Raw genomic sequence first — 22,836 nt, 5'->3', positions numbered from 1 at the left:
TAAAACTTTGGACTGCACTGAAGCTTGTCTGGCTCTTTATTGAGGCCATATCCAGCTGTTATTGCTCTCACTAAAATGTACTGATTAAATCATGATTCTAATTGTTTTCCTCGTTGCACAGATATAAATTCCATTTGCTAATAGCAATCCGAGGTATTTCAGGCTGCGCACTTCTAGCTCCATCACTGAGCTTCCTCCAGCAATTCTAGTGATTCCCATTCCGCTCTTGACCTTACACTAAATGAGACCCCATCTCTGCACAATGCCCTGCCCTGCTGTGCCCCCTATCATCTCTCTTTTATGAAAACTTTCTGATGTGGCTTGCTCCCTTAGGCTGCCCTCCAGTGGGAACGGTGGAAAAGTGCAGTCCATGCATCACTGCAGGCACCCTCCAGAGCATAAGCAGTGGGAGGTGTGGGATCCTCCCCTCCCAGACAGGTCACACTCATGGCTTCAAGCAAGTGTCCTCTCTCACGCTAGCTGGGAGAAGCTTTTTATGTTCTTGCTCATTTGTATTTAAACGTTTGGGGTTTTTTTGCTCCAGCAGACTCTCTCTAGAGAGATATCCCACCTTCCCCTCACCTTGCAAACCCACCTGTGCTCAGTGGCCTGCTCCCACCCATCACTATTACTCCTTCCACTCCATGGCTTTGCTTAATTCCCCTCCATGTGTTGGTCAGAAGGGGGCACTCGAACCAGGATCACTTCTCCCCGTGCTCTGACCCAGCTTATCCACCGGTGGAGAGTGTGGGCATTACCATTATGTTTTAACATTATGATTTCCTACAGTAGCTCCTAGAGGCCCCAGTCCAGAGTGCCAGGCACTGTACAAACACAGAGTATGAGAGCCCCTCGGCCAGAAAGCTTGCAGTGTAAATAGTCAACAGCTGGGGGAACAGGCAGTATTATTATCCCCATTTTACAGAGGGGGAACTGAGGCCCAGATGGTTGTAAGTGACTTGTCCAAGGTCACCCAGGCAGTCTGCGGTGAAGCCAAGAACTGAACGTAGTGCTCCTGAATCCCAGCACAATATCTTAGCCACAAGACCTTCCTTTCCTCCAGCAGCGATGTTAAGCAGCCCTGCCCTTGCAGCTCCATCTCAGCTGACAGGTCTACTCTCCACCCTTCAAATATCTCATGGCACCTCTTCCGCCGCCCATCCCATACACCGTTCTTTCCTCCTGGCTTGGGACGTCATTGCTGTCAACCCACCCAGACCAGCACGGATCAGTGCTGGAGATAGCCGGGTCTCCAATCATAGAACTGTTTGCTGAGGAGCCCGCTGCATGTGACTGATGGAGCAGCCAGCCTTGATCCTCCTTGCAGGGACTTCCGGATGGCCTTAGGCATGACCCCATGTGGCTAGACTGGCAAGGCCCCCTGGTATCGATAGCTGACTTTCTCTGGCTATAGCCCTCTCCCTGCTGCAGGATTGTTGACCCCCACCCCCAGGCATCTCTATTTAAAAAAGGAGGGTCTCTAACAAGTCCAGCTGAGCATCTAAACCTCCTGAAGGTCGCTCCTCAGTGAAGGACACAGCTGGCAGCAGCTGTTTCCTAGGCTAAAAGACTCTGGAGAGCATACTAAAAAGGGATTAACCTGACAACTCCACCAGCTGCTCAGGATAATCCACTGCAATGGTCTGGTCACCTTTCTTCTTCATCCTCCTCCCACGCCCTCAGGTGCATGGGCATCCACAGGTTTCTGCCTGTGGTTATGGTCTTGTACTGGTCTGCTCAGGCTTCTGAGTGTCAGCTTGATGGATTTGGCTTCTCTCTCTATTGTTCTGTGTCAAGTTCACATGCAGTTGCTCTCTTGCTCAAACCTGCTGCATACTGATATGCACCTCGGAGTTTTTTTCTTTAATAGATTTGGTTTTACGTGACAGGGCTCTGGTCGCTTTGAGAGGAAGCAATACCAAACACAGGAATAGGCCTGTGTAGTGAACAGAGCACCCTGTTTCCAGGAAGTGGGAGGGAGTGGAAGGGGCAGGGCTCCTCCCGTCCTCTTTTTTGATTGTTGAAATATGGTAACCCTACTATCTTACCTTCTCCTCCTATGTAGCCACTGCCCATCCTGTAGCAGGCTATATGGAGGCTGCCATGGTCTGCAGTTCCACACCCTGGGAACCTGCTCCACGGAACGTGCATGGCAGAAACAGACTCGTCTGGTTGCAAGTTAGGTGCTGAAATGAAAAGAGGCGTCTGGAAAAGGGGCTTGGGGCAGTGGGAAAAGAAGGGGTACAGCAGTTCCGTGAAAGGTTTACAGGACCAGTGCTGTTCAACAGATTCATTAATGATTTGGAAAAAGGGGTAAATAGTGAGGTGGCAAAATTTGCAGATGATGCAAAATTACTCAAGATCGTTAAGTCTAAAGCAGACTGAAGAGTTGCAAAGGGATCTCACTAAACTGGGCAACAAAGTGGCAGATGAAATTCAGTATTGGTAAATGCAAAGTAATGCATATTGGAAAACAATCCCAAATATATATACACACAAAACGATGGGGTCTAAATTAGCTGTTGCCACTCAAGAGAGATCTTGGAGTCATTGTGGATAGTTCTCTGAAAACGTCTGCTCAATGTGCAGGAGCAGCTAAAAAAAAGCTAGCTAACAATGTAAGGAACCATTAGAAACGGATAGATAAGAAGACAGAAAATATCATAATGCCACTATATAAATCCACGGTACGCCCACACCTTGAATTCTGCATGCAGTTCTGGTCACCCCATCTCAAAAAAAAGATATATTAGAATTGGAAAAGGTAGAGAAAAGGGCAACAAAAATAATTAAGGGAATGGAACAGCTTCTGTATGAGGACAGATTAAAAAGACTGGGACTTTTCAGCTTGAAAAATTGACGACTAAGGGGGGATATAACAGAGGTCTATAAAATCATGACCGGTGTGGAGAAAGTGAATAAGGATGTGTTATTTAATCCTTCATATAACACAAGAACTAGGAGTCACCCAATGAAATTAATAGGCAGCAGGTTTAAAACAAACTAAGGGAAGTATTTCTTCACACAACATGCAGTCAACCTGTGGAACTCATTGCTAAGGGATGTTGAGAAGGCCAGTACTATAATAGGGGTTCAAAAAAGATTTAGATAAGTTCATGGAGAATAGGTCCATCGATGGCTATTAGTCAAGATGGTCAGGGATGCAACCCCATGCTCTGGGTGTGCCTAAAACACTTGACTGCCAGAACCTAGGAGTGGACAGGGGAAGGATCACTCAGTGATTCCCTGTTCTGTTCATTCCCTCTGAAGCACCTGGCATTGGACATTGTCGGAAGACACAACACTGGGCTCGATGGCCCATTGGTCTGACTCAGTATGGCCGTTCTTATGAGAAATGAATGTCCGTACAGGGTCAAGTCCCAGAACAACATGGTTATTTAGCGGGGATTAGAAGGAAAGGGTCTCTACAGGGAAATGCCAGAGGAACTGGGTCAGAAGCTCACTACCACGTTAAGACTGCATTTGATGAATCAGAGTGCAGTAACAGGAAATGTTCTTGTGTAGATGAGACTGAGCTGTGGTATTATGCTAAATCAGACAAGGCTCTGAGCCTGCTCCCAGTGACATCTAAGACAAATCTCCCAAATCCAGGAAACCTAGTGGGAATTGGTCCTGCTTTGAGCAGGGAGTTGGACTAGATGGCCTCCTGAGGTCCCTTCCAACCCTGATATTCTATGACTCTATGATATGGCACTAGAGCAGGACACGTGGGTTCTATGCCCAGCTCCGCCACTAACCTGCTCTTTGACTTGGGCAAGTCATTTCCCCAGTTTCCCGTCTTATAATTTAAATAGAAATGACAAATAAAGGGTAAGCTGTGTGGGGCAGGAAACATCTCTCTGTGTGTCTGTACAGCACCTACTGCAATGAGCCCTAATCTCTGTTGATGTCACGAGGTGTGATAATCCTGATCCTAACAATGGGAGGGTTAAAATGCCAGGCACCTCTGAGTTGGGGGTGAAAATGGGTTTTCATTTAAAAAGGACTGTGACATTTATTTCCAGCCAGAGGAATGATGACAAGACTGTAGCAGACAGCCATCATCTCTCAGGATCCCTGCAAGATGACCTCTCTGCATCCTAGAGCTGCCGCTTCTACTGCGAGCGCAAAGCAAGTGCTGACCCTGCTCTCAGATCCAGCCCCGCGTACAGCAGTAGATAGGCTCTGAAGCGTGGACAGAGTTTGTCAGGGTTCCTTGGTGCTACGCTGCCTGCCCATCCCCGGTAGGCTCCGGCTTGTCATCTTAGATTCTCTCCGTTGTCACTCACTTAACCAACGTGCCTGAATTCCTCCTGACGTGCAGGACTGGGAGAAGGGAGTTCGCGGATGAGGCCAACGTTTCTCAGCAGAGACAGAACAGGAAGGACAGCCAGCAAGAACCAAGGGTATCTTCACGCAGCTCCAGTTCTGTCACTCCTCTGAAAGGCCCAGCCTTGCATGCCTGTCTCTCTGTGCCAGGATCCTAGAGCTGAAAGGCTTCAGCGATATCTGTTTGGGACATGCTTCTGGAGTGCCTCGTTCTTCAGAAAAGTCTAAGTCAGGGCCACATGGCTGGAGATCCACACCCAGCTCTGTCTATCTATGGCAATTGGCTGAAGAGGCAATCCCAGTTTGCTTTGTCCTCTCAAGGGACAAATAGAATTTGCTAACTCGTAGTTCCTCCAAACATGGTCCTTCTTTTTCCATTCCCCCTCTTGGTTCCCCTGGCCCTCGTCAACCTCCATCTGTCTGTCTCTCCCTACCTCGTCTGCAGTGCACCGACACTGCAGTGACTCATCCACGCCTCCTGGCTCCCTGCGGTAATTACCAGCGGAGCTTTCTCTCGTCACAGCTCTTAAGGTGGGCTCACGCTGTGATAAATAAGCTGCTTAGCAGCATGGAAAGAAATGGTATTTAAAGTTTAATATCTTTTTTTAGCCCCTTTTCAAAGAACGCTGATTGTGTGATCTGTTTCGGGAAAATGCAACGTGCTTTCACTCTGCAGTGGGGTGAGGTGGTGCTGGGGCGGAGGGGGGAGAGGAGGGATGGTTTGTGGTGGCAGCTAATGATGAAACCAGGCTGCGTTCCCTCTTTCTAGCCGCCCTAAGCTTGTAAAATGACTGACACCCTCATTATACTGTTGAATTTCAGCCTGGTAGCTTAGTTCTGCCACCGCAACTGTGGCTATATCAGCACTTTGCACCCAGGGCCCAGTCAATTCCTTCCCCCGGAGGAGAAGGACAAGGCGCTGGTGGGCGGTTTTGCCCTCCCCAGTTTCCAGGGGCATCTGAAGCTCTCGCTGTGGAGAAATGAACTCAGCCAGGCTGTCTTTCCCCACGATGGCAGCCTGCAGGCCCAAGAGTCAATGAGGGGCAGAGGGAAACAGAAGTCAGCGGTGCAGGGCTGTTAGTACAGACTGCTGCTCCCAACCCGGCTTGCCACCTGGCAACCAGCCTCTACATCTTGCAAAAAAACACGGTGAAGCCCATTTCTGCAGACATTAAAAAAAAAAAGAAAAAGAAAAAAAGATGTTGCCCTTCTGTAGCATTTTCCATCCAAGGACCACACTAGTCCATAGTGTTTATGTGATGCAGAGGCCCCCTGCTGGGTCTTTGCACAGGGGTGGATTTCAGTCATTACTATGTTAAGTCTCCCAATGCTCCCATGCATGGGGGTGGGAGCATTATCCTTACATACAGATGGGGAAACTGAGACACAAGGTGATTAAATGACTTGCTCAAGGTCACACAGAGAATCATTAGAAGAGCTGAGGATGGACCCCAGGGTTCCTCACTCCCAGTCCCATGTCCTAACCACTAGGCAGCACTGTCTCACCTTCTTGGGGGAGCCAAGCTGCAGCTTCCACCTGTCTATTTCCAGCTTTGTCCTAGCACCTGCAGCCAATCAGATTCTATTTCAGGGAGGCGGGGGGAGGTGAAGGCATTAGCAGCAAAAATTGGGGGATGTGGCAATTCCATCTCTTCCTGCAACTCTGTGGCTCGCAGGCGAGCCCCAGGGAGCAGCGAATGTGGGTACAAGGTGCCCTGATTGGAGCCCGTGGGAGGACAAGGCAAGAAGGATATGGCAGGCCCTACCCTACATGTTCTGTGCCTTGCAAGGTGGCAGATAGTGTTAGGCAAGCCGGAGTGGGGGGGTGGGGGATGGGGCTGCTGCTATGAATTATGCGTTCAGATTTCACACCTACAGAAGGCTGGCAGACTCCAAACAAGCTCTCTGAATTCAAAGCCCCATGAATCAAGTTACCAGGAACATGTGAGTGATTCCAAAGGCTTGTACTGCTTTGAGTAACAATTTATAACAACAAAAGCCTCATTTAAGACAGGGACCCCTGTGGGAATGTTCCTATTCATTTCCCTCTTCTGTGGGTAATTGCAGGAAGATGACATTTAAGTTGTTTTACAGAAGTGGCAAGGGAAAAAAAAGAGAGAGAGCGAGAGAGAGCGAGAGCGAGAGCCCGCTGCTGCACAGGGGTGAAGGAGAGGTAGTCTGGCTAAAGTTCCCAGGGGGCTAGCTATCTGAATAATGATCTTGGGTGGGTGGGGGAAAAGGGCTATGGCAAGGTCCTGAACTGTTACATCAGTTCACTGCAGGGTGTGCCCTCGAACAGTGGAATTCAGGTGCTGGTGCACCAGGGTTGGAATCCCATCACCAATGGAGAGGGACTGATTCCTTGCACTAGTGTGGATCCTGCAGTGCTCAGTGGGTGGGAATTGGATCAGTGGTACCAATGCCCAGGTGAGCGGGTCCTGCTGTGCTCAGTGATTTTGGGAGTCAGAGCCTTGGCCCTAGTGTTCAGGTGAGCAGATCCTGGCTCACACAGAACCTGGGAGTCAGAACCCAGCCAGTTTGGCCATAGCTGGAGCTCCACATAGAGGATTCTCTGGACCACAGGTCCACTCCTTCTAGATGCCTGGCTGGTGTGTCTTCTCAGGGTTGCCAGATTTGGGTTGGGGAGGAATTTCCCCCCAGGCTGGAACCTGGTTGTTTTGCCTTCCTATGCAGCGTGGAAGTCACCTGCTGGGATCATATGGGTGTATCTCCTTTAATCAATTCACTGCCCTTGCAGGCGCTTCAGGCATTTGGTGGCACCTCGGTCTCTCCTGTTCTCTACTCTGCAGCATCCTGTTCACCCTCCTAAAGACTGAAATGCTTTGGGCTGACTATAGAGTCTTTGGGGTTAATATAGGGGTAGCTGGGTGAACATTAATGGCCTGTGATATACAGGAGGTCAGACTAGATGATCTAAGGGGCCCTTCTGGCCTTAAACTCTATGAAATCCTGGCACTAGTGCCCAGGTGCGTGGATTCCAGTGTGCTCAGGGGGTGAGAATTTCAAAACATTTCACTCACGTTTCTAGGGGACCCCTAATGACTGAGCGTAGGCAGGGGTTATTGAACCAGCACTGCTGCAAAAAAAACAAACATGTCATCACAAGGAAGGGCAGGGGCTGGGAGAAGGCAAAGGGGGATGTCAAAAGGCAGCTGATTTGAAGGACAAGCAATCATTTCTCTCTCTTATCAAGCCAGTCCCTCACCAATCAGTCTAGGAGATGCACACCTGCTGTTCTCAGTACTCCTAGAGCTGGGTTATATAATCCCTCTGGTAACGTTCTGCTTTTTTTTAAAAAGCGGTCTCCCTCAGGTCCACTAGCAACACATGCACACGCTGAAAGAAGCTGGTACGGGCAACCCTGACAAGCTGAGTAGTAGATGCGGCCTGCTGAGTAACTTGGACAGGGCCCACTGAACCATGCTGGATGCCATCAATCATGGGTAGAAGCCCATCCTTCCCAAGGAGAGGGCAAACACTGAACGTTGTTTAGCATTTATGTTGCTCTATCACCCACAAACTAGAAGAAATGGAGGAATAAAAGCAAACCCAGATTCACGCAGTGAGGAAGAAGCAGCAGACGACACTAGAGTGGTGTGAAATGTTCGCAGTGGGATGCAGAACTCTTCCCAAGGCTGAGCTTGCAACATCCAGGTCCCTACCACATACGCACACTTTTGTAGATACTGTGAGGAAAAAAGGCAAAAACCCTGAGGGGGCTGTAAAGCAGAGACGACCGGGGCCTGCTGATAGCGGGGCAGGAGGGGCAGAGTGAAGGCAGCTGGCATCAGCAATGTTATTGAGCATGCTCAGTACAAGCCAAGCAGCAGAGCTGGGGGGCATGTGACCCCATATGTCCCCCCCACGCATCGCCTCTGCTGCAAAGTAACCTGATACCACTTTATTCCCCCCCCCTCCCATGAGCCTCGGTAATAACCTGGCAGGTTTGCATGGCCTGGCTAGGAACCCTACCCGAGTGGAAGGGGTTAGAAGTAGATCTGGTTGGGAATTTTCCAAAGAAAAGTTTTTCAAAATGGGAAATGCCAATTCCCACAAACAGTTTTGGGTTTAATGAAATGGTTGGTTATGACCACTGGAAAAAAGTTGAATTTTTTTTTTTAAAAAAGTTGTCAAAACAACCTGTTGACATTTTTGAAACAAACAAAACAAATTTCAGAATGTTAGTTTATTTACACTAAACTTGTATGTTTGTTTTATAGGTCAACATTGTAACAAAATAGTTTGTTTGACCTGATTTCCACCCCACTTTTTTATTTTTTATTTTTTGGATTATTAGTTGACTAAAGTTTGAGGTATTGGCAAAAATTTGAGATTTTGACTTTTCATCTCAATGCGGGAAGGGAAAAATATTCAAAAAAACCTCATTTCCCTCCCAGCTTTAATTGGAAGGTCTCTTTCAACCATCCCCTTTCTAATGGCACAGATGAGTCTCCATCAGCCTGTTCCATTGCCTCTGTACTGTGGGGGTGGGATGGGGAGCCATTCAGAAGAAGTGTAATGATAGTTTAGTTTTGGTCAGGGATGTACCTAGCCTCTGATTGTCAGAACCTGGGAGTGGACAACAGGGGAAGGATCATTCAGTGACTGCCTGTTCTGTTCATTCCCTCTGAAGTAACAGACATTGGCCACTGTCAGAAGACATGGATGCACCAAGGGCAAGTCATGCCTGACCAACCTGATTACCTTCTATGATGAGATAACTGGCTCTGTGGATAGGAGGAAAGCAGTGAACGAGATATACCTTGACTTTAGCAAAGCTTGAGATATGGTCTCCCACAGTATTCTTGCCAGCAAGTTGAAGTATGGATTGGATGAATGGGCTGTAAGGTGGATAGAAAGCTGGCTAGATCATCAGGCTCAATGGGTAGCAATCAATGGCTCCATGTCTAGTTGGCAGCCAGTATCAAGCAGAGTGCCCTAGGGTCCTGGGGCCGGTTTTGTTCAACATCTTCATTAATGATCTGGATGATGGGATGGATTGCACCCTCAGCACGTTTGCAGAGGACATGAAGCTGGGGGGACAGGTAGATATGCTGGAGGGTAGGGATAGGGTCCAGAGTGACCTAAACAAATTGGAGGATTGGGCTAAAATAAATCTGATGAGGTTGAACAAGGACAAGTGCAGAGTCCTGCATTTAGGACAGAAGAATCCCACGGACTGCTACAGACTGGGGACCGACTGGTTAAGTGGCAGTTCTGCATTGCAATGGACGAGAAGCTGGATATGAGTCAACAGCGTACCCTTATTGCCAAGAAGGCTAACGGCATTTTGGGCTGTATAAGTAGGAGCATTGCCAGCAGATCGAGGGATGTGATCATTCCCCTCTATTCCACACCGGTGAGGCCACATCTGGAGTACTGTGTCCAGTTTTAGGGCCCCCAACTATAGAAAGAATGTGGACAAAAAGGAATCCAGAGGAGGGCAATGAAAATGATTAGGGGGCTTGGGCACATGACTTATGAAGAGAGGCTGAGGGAACTGGGCTTAGTCAGCAGAAAAGAAGAGTGAGTGGGGATTTGATACCAGCCTTCAACTACCTGAAGGGGGGGGGGGTTCCAAAGAGGATGGCGCTAGGCTGTTCTCATTGGTGGCAGATGACAGAACAAGAAGCAAATGGTCTCAAGCTACAGTGTGGGAGGTCTAGGTTGGATATTAGGGGAAAAAAACCTATTTCACTAGGAGGGTGGTGAAGCACTGAAATGGGTTACCTAGGGAGGTGGTGGAATCTCCATCCTTAAAAACCTCTAAGCCGCAGTTTGACAAAGCCCTGGCTGGGATGATTTAGTTGGGGTTGGTCCTGCTTTGAGCAGGGTGTTGGACTAGATGACCTCCTGAGGTCTCTTCCAACCCTAATCTGCTATGATTCTATTACAGGATACTGGGCTAGATGGACCATTGGTCTGACCCAGCATGGCCATTCTTATGTTCTTCTGAGAACCCTGACATGGGCTCAGTAGGGGGTATCTGGGTGAACTGTACTGGTCTGTGATATACAGGAGATAAGACTAGATAATCTTGTTCTTTCTGAAACCCTATTAAACTCTGGGACTGTTTTATATGGGGTATAGAGACACCCCTTCCCAGTATTGGACACAGGGAGGTCTGGGAAGCGTGAAACAGCCTCTTCCTCCTATGTAGAGCTGCCTTCTCTTTTGTAGCACTTCAGAGCCTTGCTGCATATTAGAACTGATTTAAATTCCTTAGACAGGATTAAGCCCAGGTGAAGGCCCACGCCTTTCATCTCTCATGAGTCACAAAGAGAACATTCAATCTTTTCCCTGCCACGCTCAGGTGGCCGCGGAAGAACCCGAAGGCCGAAGCTGGTGCAATCCATTGCACTCTGCAGATGGCGTGTGCATGTGTAAAATCGCTTTTATGATCCGTAGCGGAAGGGCGAGGGGTGTGTGTGTCTTGTTTCTGTGATCAAGATAATTGGCCCTGCAACAGTAAAGGCGAGTTGGCTGTCAAGCCTCTAACAGAGTGTGCGAGAGGCAAAAGTGACATGCTGACAAGTCCTGCGAACATCCAGGGCCCGCACTTCCCTGCCAAACAAATTATTGCAACCCTTCCGCTCACGTTTGGAAAGTCAAGTGGAGGCAATGACCATCCTGGGGAAGGCTGGGATAGGATTGGGGTGTCACAGCTTCACCACAAGTCCCTGCATGGGATGGCCCCTTTCCTCTGCCCCCCCACACGTGGATTTTTCCCAGCTGAGGAACATACGGTCATATCTGGGATTACTGCCTTCTTCCTGCTCCCCCAGTTTGTACAGAAGGCGCTCTTGGGTGGTGATGGTAAGGAGACCTCACGGTTGAACTCAGGGCATGGACACAGATGGGGCTGCATCATTCTTGCTAACAGGGAGGGGGGTCTTTTTTGTACCAGGGTTTCCCCTCTAAAATCCAGCAGGCCACAGCTCATGGGAAAGTTCACCATTTTTTGGTACGTTCCCCTCATTCTGCAGATGCTCTGCCACTGTTGTATATACACCCCCACCTCCATGTGTTACTCAGCGCTCTCTACACATAGAATGGAATGGGTCATGGGAGAGCAACATACTTCCCTGCCTCCAAGCCCAACCCTGCTCTGTATCTTTTGCTCTCAATCCCCATTCAAAGCTCAAATAATAATATGGAGATGTACCTATCTCATAGAACTGGAAGGGACCTTGAAAGGTCATCGAGTCCAGTCCCCTGACTTCACTAGCAGGACCAAGTACCAATTTTGCCTCAGATCCCCAAATGGCCCCCTCAAGGATTGAACTCAGAACTCACATTGGGTTTAGCAGGCCAATGCTCAAACCACTAAGCTTCCCCCCCAACATTGCCATAAGCATGATTTTGGGGTAAGATTTAAATTTGGACTACCAACATTGCACTACCATGCACCAAGGAAGGGGTAGAAAGGAAGATCAGTGAGCATGGGCCGGGCTGAGACCCTATGAAATGGTTACTTCAGTGCTGCCTGGACTGTGTTTCTAGGGCTTCTAGAGCCATAGATAGGCATCTTTCATATTTTACATGTAAATAAACTCCCCTTACTCTCTTTTATCACTAGGAATCATTATTCAGCTGTTTGGCTCCTAGCAGGTGGTGTTGAAATTATCACACTTGTTTTGTTTGCTTTTCAGTCAGCAAGGAGTAGTTTTGTTTCCTGTTCATTCACCTCCCGAATTTCTGTTAGAGCACCCAACAGCATTACCTCTTCTTGCTTTTAAAAAAGTTAACTAGATGGAAGAAAAAAAGTTTGAAAACTGGCCATCTCACAGGAAAATGATCATCAGAGGGAACTACTAAAAGCAAACTGACGTCATCTAATTGAAATATAACCATATAGATCATTGTTGCAACCAGTTACATAGTTGCAGCAAATATTGTACAAAGGTTGTTGAGTGAGAGGTCTATGAAAAAGGTTACATTTTGCTGGTTATGATCATGCTGTCTGTATGCATGTATCATTTTTGTATGTGAAGTTATAAGTATTGGCTCTATACTTGGATTTCAAATGTTTGCTCCTGGGATAACACCCACAAGGTAGCTAGCCAGCACATCTTGGAGGAAATGTTCAAATTAAGTGGTTCATCAAGGAACACTTGGTTCACAGTGGATCATGGGAGATGCCCATCTACACTGAGTGGACCGTCATGTAAACGTGCTGTCTGGAGTGTAGGTAATGGCTTCCTGCAATGACTGAGGGAAATTGGGCATGAACATGTGACTTGCCCACGTGACTCCAAACTCCATCTTGTTGCTGTAATTTTCCACAGTAAGAACAATGGGTTGTCCTCCACATGGCAATAGATGTAAAAGGCCCTAGAAATGCCTCCATTTTGTCTTCAATCTTGCTTCTTACCTCTGGAGGAACCTTGCTACAACCTGAAGCTCTGAACAAAGGCCTAAATGGCCCATCCAAGCTGTGGATGTACTCCAAAGACTTGATTTAGGCCAGCAGTTTATTCCATCATTGCTACAAGCCTGAACCAAGAACTTTGCCATTACTATCTGTAATTGATTCCTTTAACCACTTTTAACTCATCTTTCTTTTAATAAATAAAGGTTTAGATACTAAAGGATTGGCATCAGCATGTGTCATAACTATAAAGGGAAGGGTAACAGCTGTCCTGTGTACAGTACTATAAAATCCCTCCTGGCCAGAGACTCCAAAATCCTTTTCCCTGTAAAGGGTTAAGAAGCTCAGGTAACCTGGCTGGCATCTGACCTAAAGGACCAATAAGGGGACAAGATACTTTCAAATCTTGGGGGGGGGAGGAAGGTTTTTGTTTGTGTTCTTTGTTTGGGAGTGTGTTCGCTCTCGGGACTGAGAGGGACCAGACATCAATCCAGGTTCTCCACATCTTTCTAAACAAGTCTCTCCTATTTCAAACTTGTAATTAAATAGCCAGGCAAGGCGTGTTAGTTTTCCTTTGTTTTCTCAACTTGTAAATGTACCTTTTACTAGAGTGTTTATCTTTGTTTGCTGTACTTTGAACCTAAGACTAAAGGGGAGTCCTCTGAGCTCTTTAAGTTTGATTACCCTGTAAGGTTAATTTCCATACTGATTTTACAGAGATGATTTTTACCTTTTTCTTTAATTAAAAGCCTTCTTTTTAAGAACCTGATTGATTTCTCCTTGTTTTAAGATCCCAGGGGTTTGGATCTGTATTCACCAGGGAATTGGTGAAGGTTTTTCAAGGCTTCCCAGGGAGGGAATCCATTGGAAATGGTGGCAGCAGACCAGAGCTAAGCTGGTAGTTAAGCTTAGAAGTTTTCATGCAGGCCCCTACATTTGTACCCTAAAGTTCAAAGTGGGGATACAGCCTTGACAGCATGATTTTGGGGTAAGATTTAAGTTATATATTGACCTGGGTGTGTGGCTGGTCCTTTGGGATCAAAAGTACCTATTATGATAAGACTGGTTGTAAAGACCCACTCATCTCTGAATCCAGTGTTTCTGGTGGCGATAGAAGAACTGGAATACCTGAGGAAACTGCCTTTATGTTTTTTTATTAGCCAGGATTGTGAAACAGTTTACTTTTGTGGCTGGTTTGGTATATCTTATAAAAGAATAAGCCACCAGTTTTGGGTTGCGTTTGCCTTATTTCTCAGTTCATCCTGAATTTGCCATCCTCAGTTGTGACCCACTAAGGCACGGTTACACACACACACACACACACACACACACACACACTGAAAGGGTTAAACATAGGAACATGTAAATTGATTCATGGTGACTCACTTGACTGACAGTGCTTTCAGCAGTTTTCTGGAGTCATCCCCTGCAATTCCATTTTTAGCACACCCGAAGAGTAATGCTAGGTCAGATTCTGATCTCATTTACTCCATAAATGAAAGTTCATTCATTTCTCTTCAGGGGAGCTACAGGTTCTTCATTACTGTAAGAGGGAGAGGATAATTTGGTCTGTGGCACTTAAAAAAAATCAGATGCAAGTGTATTTGTTAAAAAGCTACTGAAATAAACAAAGGCTTTTTTCCATTGCCTGTTTCTATTGGAGTAGCAGCCAGAGACCCCAGTCAGGATCCCATTGTACTGGAGACTCAAAGACATAGTTCCTGACTCAGTCTCTTTCCAGTCCATGCACAGAACTGTTTTCACTAGCAAAACAGCAACCAACTAACTTTAGCCCTACTGACACAGCCCAGGAGCCTTATTGTTCCTGTTTAGGTGAAAGCCCTAGAATTTTAGATGCTATCACTTTTCCTTTCTGTCCCTTCTCAAAACTTTCTTATTCAAAAGTATTTCACAGGAACATAAAGGCAAATCCCTATTTTTCCTCAGCCATGCTTTCAGACCCTCTCCCTACCAAATCTTCTACAACATAACCCCAACTTAAATCCCCCACAGAAAAGAGAGAAGCACCTACGGGGAGCTTATATACTGTTCAAGTCCCTCCCTTCTCTCAGCTGTCTGCATTTATGGCCCCACCTTGCCCTAGCTCATGCCCTAATGAGTTTCAGCTGGTCTTCATCATCAGCCTTGTTATTCTATTGATCAGAGAATGGTTTGGCTTCCTCAGACCTTTCCTTGAAAGTTCAACCCTTTGTGTGCCCTAGAACACCACCAAAGGCTGGTGAAGGCAGGAGAATTGCTCAAGCTACTACAAGGAGATTCCCTCCAGGGGCTGATTTATTTCCATAAGGGGTGCACTGCCATTGTAGCCCCCTCCCCTGTAGCCTAGCCCTCATGCCAGTTTGTGCAGCGGTACTCCTGGAGACTATATTTACACCTGGGGGATGAAATTCAATTTCAGCACGTGAGCATCTTGCTTATGCCTAAAAACTGGTTTTTAGTGGAGGGGCCTGGAGTGCTATGACCTGGGCCGAGATCCACCAAGGATCTGGGCCCTAGTGAGCGTTTCCACATGGCTGGCCGAGCTGGTTCTCTCACATGTGTGAGTCTCCAACTAAGCAATGATCCTTGTTGAGACCTGTAGCTGAGTCCAGACTCCTGGAGGCTTTTCAGAGGCAAAGCTGGTGAAAACCTAAAGCCCAGCTCTTCCCAGCTGTGTCTCACAGCTGTATGTTGTTTTTATTCTATTACTGTAGCACCAATGGGTCCCAACTGAGAACAGGGTTCCACTGTGCTCAGTGCTGTACATGTAAGGTGACCCGATGTCCTGATTTTATAGGGACAGTCTTGATATTTGGGGCTTTTTCTTATATAGGTGCCAATTACCCCCCCACTCCCTGTCCTGATTTTTCACACTTGCTATCTGGTCACCCTATGTACATGCTAATAGTAAGATATAGTCCCTCTCCAAAAGAGGTTACTGTCCAAGACCCTGATTCATCAAGTCATAACCTTCTAGGGACACCAATCTCTGAATGGTGCCAATTGCACGATTAGTACCTATTCGTGTCACCTTGTGCCCTCTCAGCAGTCACCACTGACCCTTCCTGTCCTTCTTTCCAAGTCCCATGAGTTCTGCTGACCTCAGTGGGCTGCTTAAGAGTTTACCTGTTTGGTCAGTTCATGCCACCAGGCTGATGCATCAGGGAAGGCCCTTCTACTTCCACTGCCAAGGGAATAAAGGCTTTTCATAGGATGCTCCTTGGAGAAAGTTGGTGGAACTCTTGTTCCAGGTGGCTGCTGTGGGGAGAGGACTCTGGAGCTGGGGATCCTAACTGGTCCTGGTGCTGGTATTGGGTTGAGCAGATGAGAGCGGCAGGCAAGCTTCACTTTCTTACTTCTGCTGCTCCTGAGGCCCAGAGACCTTTTATAGGCCTACTTCTTGCAGGAGAAGGAGTTTGCTGTCTCTATAAGGGGTGACCTTCCAGCTGAGATGAGCCCAGAACACCATCTAGCAACTTAGCCACAAGCGGGTTCCATTTTAGTTTCCTCAATAGAACTGGTTCTGAGGGACCACAAAGGGCCCTGGATGGAGTGTCTCCTTCATTGCGACACACAGAAGACACTCATAGCAATCTCAGCCACTGGATGAAGAGCAGAGGGTGGTTGCACTCACCTCTAGTTGGCCTTTTCTGGAATTGGAAAAGGTTCAGAAAAGGGCAACAAAAATGATTAGACGTATGGAGCGTCTGCCATATGAGGAGAGATTAATAAGACTGGGACTTTTCAGCTTGGAAAAAAGATGCCTAAGGGGCAACATGATGGAGGTCTATAAAATCATGACTGGTGTGGAGAAAGTAAATAAGGAAGTGTTATTTAATCCTTCTCATAACACAAGAACTAGGATTAACCAAATGAAATTAATAGGCAGCAGGTTTAAAACAAGCAAAAGGAAGTATTTTTTCACAGAACACACAGTCAACCTGTGGAACTCCTTGCCAGAGGATGTTGTGAAGGTCAAGACTATAACAGGGTTCAAAAAAGAACTAGATAAATTCATGGAGGATAGGTCCATCAATGGCTATTAGCCAGGATGGGCAGGGATGGTGTCGCTAGCCTGTGTTTGCCAGAAGCTGGGAATGGGTGACAGGGGATGGATCACTTGATGATTACCTGTTCTGTTCATTCCAGCTGGGGCACCTGGTATTGGTCACTGTTGGAAGACAGGACATTGAGCTAGATGGACCTTTGGTCTGACCCAGTATGGCCATTCTTAGGTTCTTATGTTAGTGTTTGGCTAGCAGACAGCAGGGGCAGTAAAGTTCATGCTGCCACATTGGCTGCCATCCAGATGCTTCTGGTGTTGCATTCCTAGTAAACAGAATGTCCCATGGGCACGAGGTGGGTAGACTTATTTCTTTTATGATCAACAGGACCAAGAAGATCAGTTCAGCTTGAGAGGGGCCTTCTTAGCTCTAGCCACATGTGAAACCATTATTTTATTATAAACAAAACCTCTCTCATATTTGCCTCTAATTTGAGAAGAAGATGGCCCATCGCCAAAGGACTAATGAAGTATTCTAGATGCCATCAAAGGGTTTTATCTTTGAGCATAAACAGAAAGCAAGAGGAAGAGGGCTTATTATTATTTTCCATTCAATTATGTTGAATGTATAATCACTGCTTCACAAGGGCACGTGTTTCTCTTTGGATTTCTCCCTGTGCTTCAGTGGCTCACCCTGGCTTGGTTACAGACCTCAGGCTAGTCCCAATGGACTCTCTTGCTTTGTCTGGACTTGTTTGTTGTCACTAGTTTGTTGAAAGGCCTTCAGGAGCAGTGGGGGAGACGTTGGTTTTATAACAGTGCTTTTGTAATGTAAATTTCTTATTGGAGAGAAATTTTAATAAAATATGTGTTTTCTTCTGAACTGTTGGCAGGGACATTTGATCAGGTTCCCTTGGTGTGGAAGACTATCTGGAGCTGCATTAGGAATTTCTGGCACATTGTTATACCCAAGATCTCAAGATAAGTCCAGACTGGCATCCAAAGAAGCTGTTTAGATCTTTCTGTAGGGGTCCTGATATCAAATGCGGGACTTGACGTTATTACATTTGGTCCAGATGAATTACTATTTTTTCCAGAATTTGGAAAGCAAAGATCGAAATGTCCACAGTTCAGAAAGTGGAGTAACTCTACCGGGAGCCTGACTGGCCTTTTTGGGAAAACTGGTTTCTCATAGAGAAATAAATAAAATTCAAATATACTTAAGCACATAGATCCACAGAGGAATCTGTACATCACAGTTAATGAACAAAGCTGGTCAACATTTTTCTTTTAAAAAATATTGAAATTTGACCATTTTTCAAAAATGGATATTTTGTGAAAACGTTTCATTTAAAAAAAGTCATAATGTGTAAGGAAAAGTTTAGTACTTTTGCTGTTCTTTCTTTGTCTGTCTGTTACCAGTTTTGATTGGTCAGCTTAGCCACATGGTAGGATGATTTTTTTAAAAAAAGGAAAAAATTTCCTTTTCAACATTTTCCAATGTCAAAAATAACATTTAAAAAAATTGGAAAATCTGCAGAATAAAAAATCAGGAATACATTTCAGACAGTTTGGGGCTACTCAGAGATGTTCTTAAATGCTGGATCAGGGCCAGAGTTCTCAGTATATTGGAGGACTGAGTCCAGAATGGATTAATTAAGCATCTGGAGGATTTTCTTTGAGTCACCAGCTCCAGCAGAGTTAATGGATTCATCTATTGAGTATTCAGCCCACTTTCCCAGGGCAACCACCCTAAAGAACTCAAGCATTGTATTCTCAGGAACATGGTTTCTGAGCCCCTGGGCTAAACAAGATCACTTCCATGTTTAACCAGTCCAAAGAGATGTTCTCTGAGTTTCAACCTGTGTTATAAAATGAACTGGGTAGGAAACTCAATCTTGACTACCTCTGTTATTGACATGCACAATTTCCGTGCAGGAAATAGTGGATTCCTGAGTAGCTATTGTATCCCTTGTCTTATTTGTAGAGAAAAAAATTTAGAAACCTTACATTCTTTTTCTGTTATTCTCCTTCCTTTGATGTCAGAGGTGAAATATTGGTGGTTGTCCTTACTAGGACTTGTGGAACTATTGGTTATGAATAATTTTCATTAAGAATGTATGCTGTTTCAGGGAATCACTTAACCTTTTAACCACTTAACTATAAGCACATGCTTAAATCCCATTGACTTCAACAGAGCTGTAGCTTCCCTGAATCAGAGCCTCATTCTGGTTAGCAAATTGTTCATGAACCGATCCTGCTTTCATATGAACGGATTTATTATGTGTAAGTATTCACCAAACAGGTCGGGCTCTTTGCTTTACCCTATTTGCTACTCAATCATAATTAATTTTGTATGGTTGGTCAAGCATCTCACATGGTATTGTTTTTGCTTCCTGAAGCTTTTTAAACAGGAGGGAAAAATGATTAACAAAAAATGGATAACATGCTTTCTTACATAAATCTTCATACTAACATGGGTGAAACATTCAATATTTGCAAATATTTTAATACATTCTCTGCAGCTGTCCAAATACTAAAGTATAATGAATAATGTGACTCTGTGAATCATACTTCATTAAACTGATTGCTTTAATTCGCTATGGGCCAGATTTTCAAAGCAATTTAGGTGTTTAAAGATGAAGATAGGTGCCTAGTGGGATTTTCAGAAGTGCTTAAGCAGGAGAGGTGCCAAACTCCCACTGAAATCAAAGTGCTTAGGAGCATTTGAAAATGCCATTTAGCACCTAACTGTGTTTTTAGGTACCTAAATACCTTTGAAAATATGGTCTCCAGCCACCAATTCAGCAAAGCATATATAAACAAGTTTTAGTGTATAAAATTGTCATTTCACCCATCGTAATGTACGGCAGAGAGACTTGGCCAGCCTCAAGAAAAGAAATGGGTATGCGCTCCACCATGGAAATGAAGATGTTGAGATGGTCAGTCATTGGACACTCCATGACAGAAAATGATATGAGGTTGTAAAGGGCCTAATGGGGGTTGCTACAACTGAAGACAAGTTGAGGGAGGTGAGGCTATGTTAGTATGGGCATATCCAGAGGAGACCTGAGCGCTATATCAGCCGGGTAGCTCTTGCAATGATTATGGATGGAAGATGAACAAGGGGAGACCAAAGACTCTGTACATAGACCAGATATCAATGGACTTCAGAGAGACCAATCTGCATGATAGCCTGATGTAGGAGCATGAGTTTTGAAAGAAGGCTATAAAAGTTGCTGACCCCAAATAGCAAAGTGGCAAGAAAGAAGAAGGGGTACACACCTGGGAATCCCATTGGGATTCAAGCATATGCTTCAAGTTAAGCATGTGCTCAAATGCTTTGCTGAATAGGGTGGTTTGCTGAATCAGGGCCTGTTAGATTTAAAAATCCAATGTTGTTTTTTCACTCTTTGACCAACTCTGCCTGACCCAGTGGATTATTTTCTTGTAGACTGTTGAGACCCTTTGGACTGAAAAATCATTTTAATCTCGAGGTTTATGGCCATCCTTGTGGCTTTTATGAACTCACATCGGAAAGAGGAGGCAGGATTTTCGGCTCCATCTACACTATGAGCTAGGGCTGTGATTCTCAACTCATGCAGTCATCCTTGCGTTCGCTCTCATCTGAGCTAGCATGGTAGCTATGGCTACACTTTGATAGCTGACCTGCCTACAAACTAGCCTCAACCCCGTGGCTACGTACTCAGTGCTGCTGACTGTGCGACACTCCTATATTTAGCACGCTAGCTCAGATAAGAGCTAGTACGAGTATGTCAACGCGAGGTGGAATCCCACTTCTAGCTCGTAATGGAAAGGCAGCCTGAGACTCTTACTTGCATTTCATTTGGGGAAAAAGCAAGTTTGGTGGCGGGGGGTATTCAGAAGCCTAGTGAGCTTGACTAAATGGAGGAACCATCGAAAGCCATGAATGAAGAAGGATGAAGTATCCTAAGAGACACACTAATTAATGCATGAGTGTCTTAAAACGCTCCTCTGTTAGAATGTCCACAAAAATCCCCCGAGAATGGTTAGGCAGCTGGTGTGCGGTGGCCAGTGTTTATCATGCTGCTCTGCATCATCCCATTGTCACTTTGTACTGCCTTCCATCTGCCACCTGTTGTCTCTTGTTTTATGCTTAAATTGTGAGCTCTTCAAAGCAAGGACAGTCTCTTTAGTTATATGTTTTTACAGCACTTAGCACAGTGAGGCTAGGCCCCATGGCATACGAACGAGTAGTAATAACAAAGTGTCTGTAATTCCACTGCAAAATAAAAAATGCAAAGCACAAGAAGTGGTCAGTTGTGGTCTCTGTTCAGCGATCTGAAGGTTACAAGAAATTATCCTTCATTTAGTGCTGGGAACATTTGGGGGAGGGACTGGATGGTCTAAGAGACCTTTTCCATCTCAATTTCTATAGGACAAGTCCTGCCCTTTGATAAACAGCTAGCGAAAGTCAATGGGAGTGAGATTAGAGTTGGTCAGAAAATAGATTTTTTTTTCCATGGACAATTTTGACTTTCAAGCAAAAAAGCTGGAAGTTAAAAACAAAATTTGGGGGAGTGTGTGGACATTTTTGTTTAGTTGAAAACCCAATTTTCTCTTGAAAAACATTGGGCAAACATTTTCCCTCAACAATGTTGGGTGGAATTTGGCTGCAGGGTTTTGTGTGGAATGCTCTAAAGTCAAGCCGAGCTGAAGGTATTTCCCTCCGGAGTTAGTTATCAAATATCAAAGTTAATTAGTTAGTGGCAATTTCAAAGTGGAAGAATTTCCATTTAGAAAACAAGCCTGCTCCTTTTCTCTGCAACTTCTTTTACTCCACTGCCTGCAGGATGCCTTTCCCCTCTGTAAGCAGGAGCGGTACGGTCTGCGCCCCCCTTATATACCACCTGGTCTCCGTCCACTGCTCACCGCTCCAAATGCTTCATAAATCCAGCCAGCTTCCTCCGTTTACTGGAACTCAGGGAGCTGTATCATTTACTGTGCTGCTCCCCATCTCCTCACAAATAACGTCCACTCAATGAGAGAACCAAGTGTCAGAACCCATCGATTTACAAGCTAGCCACCAGCCGCAGTGCCCTGCTCATTAGAAACAATTTGCATGCTGAACATCACGATGACAGGCCTAGCAAGGGATTTGTTTAGCTAATTTAGAGTAATGGAGAAGAGAAATTAATCACTTTAACACTGATGCTCCCTGGCACGGTCAGTCTAGTAGTCATCCCGCCCACCTGTCAGCTCTGAACCCCCTCCCTATTTCCTTGCCGCTGCGCCCCTGAGTGGAGAGTACAGTGTTACAATCACAGGCCCGGAAAAACAGGCCAGGAGCCGTCAGCGCAGAGAAAAAAACACAAGGCAGCTACAGAGCACATACAGCAAGGTTAAAGCAAGCAGGATTATCTATTCGAAGCACTTGAGAGTGTGCATGCTTTGGAAACAAAGGACGGAGACAGCAATCTGAATGGAGCACTGCTCAGTGCCTCCCAAATCTGTTCTCCACCGAGCCCAAGAGTATCGTGACACCGAGTTATTGTTTTATGAATGATTTATTGAGGGAATACAGCCGGGATGCAGAAATCACATGCACAGCAGTAGCCCTCTCCTTCAAAAATGGGCAGGTGTTTAACTCCTGTGAAAGAGTCTGAGGCGGCAGGATGCTTTATCTGCTTAATGCCGGGCCAGCTAAGAATGGGCTTATCTTGGGGATCCATTGGAGCAAGGCCCATTTACAACAGCAGAGGAGCCGGCTCTGTTTGGTTATTGTTTCTTTAGTTCTTCTTTCAATTGCTAGGTACAAACCAAAAGCCCCTATTCACACAGCCCTGGGCACCATCACATCGGTTACAATATTCCACACTGCTAAGCACTTAAATCAAACCTGGTACAAAAAAAGCCAATTAACTGTGCTGTGGGAGTTTTATTGCGCCAGGAGGTATTCAGGCTTTAGCCATATTCCTGAGAGGGGAGGAAAATAGAGATGTTGGGAAGTGTATGAGCGCTCTGGTCTGCACCATATGGTTAATCTTGACCGGTCCTATTATAATTAATTATTAATATTTCAGGCATGCCTAGAGGGCCCTGCTGACACTGGGTCCCAGTTGTGATGTAT

The sequence above is a fragment of the Trachemys scripta genome, chromosome 17 (assembly GCF_013100865.1).
Source record: "Trachemys scripta elegans isolate TJP31775 chromosome 17, CAS_Tse_1.0, whole genome shotgun sequence".
In the NCBI taxonomy this organism is placed as follows: Eukaryota; Metazoa; Chordata; order Testudines; family Emydidae; genus Trachemys; species Trachemys scripta.
Note: the sequence above shows the minus strand (reverse complement) of the source record.